This window comes from Thunnus thynnus, chromosome 12 (genome assembly GCF_963924715.1).
Source record: "Thunnus thynnus chromosome 12, fThuThy2.1, whole genome shotgun sequence".
NCBI classification, from domain to species: Eukaryota; Metazoa; Chordata; class Actinopteri; order Scombriformes; family Scombridae; genus Thunnus; species Thunnus thynnus.
The window spans coordinates 21174451-21175080 of NC_089528.1; positions in this window are offsets into that span (position 1 = coordinate 21174451).

Consider the following 630-nt stretch of genomic DNA (forward strand, 5'->3'; position numbering starts at 1 on the left):
TTAATAGAACTGACACGGTCAGTTTTTTTTTTCTTTCTTTCTTTTCATTGAGAAAGTGTCATGTTTCAGATTGACACATTTCAACATTTTGCTACTGGTAAAAAAGGGGGGTTGGGAGGGAAGTAGAGGTAACAGACACAAACACACACACTTTCCTGCTTGCTTGCATGGATATAACACTCCAGAAATGGCAAAAATGTTGCCCCATTCACTTCCTGCCCTGGAAAAAATGATGTGTAAGAGGTTTATGCTAAACATGACTCATCAGAGTTCAGTCCCGCATCCTCACAGACGTTTGATGTATGTTACTGAAGTCTGCAAGTGCTCAGGGCTTTCCCACTGTGTTATGGCAAGTGTTTGATGGCTCTCTCACAAGCTATTAAAGCTCTTGATGCTCACTCAAAGTCTACGATGATGCAGACTTTTCCTGTGTGCAAAATCATTCACTGTTTACTATGTAATGCACTATATTTACTACCCGCCATTTTAATTTCCTCTCCAAATTTTAAAATTGATTTCTACACTATATAGTCCACTCAAAAATCCCCATGTTGAAAGGTATAGTATATAGAAAGTAAACTACTTTCTGCTCACAATTCCACAATGCAATGCTCCTTGTTTGAAATCTTA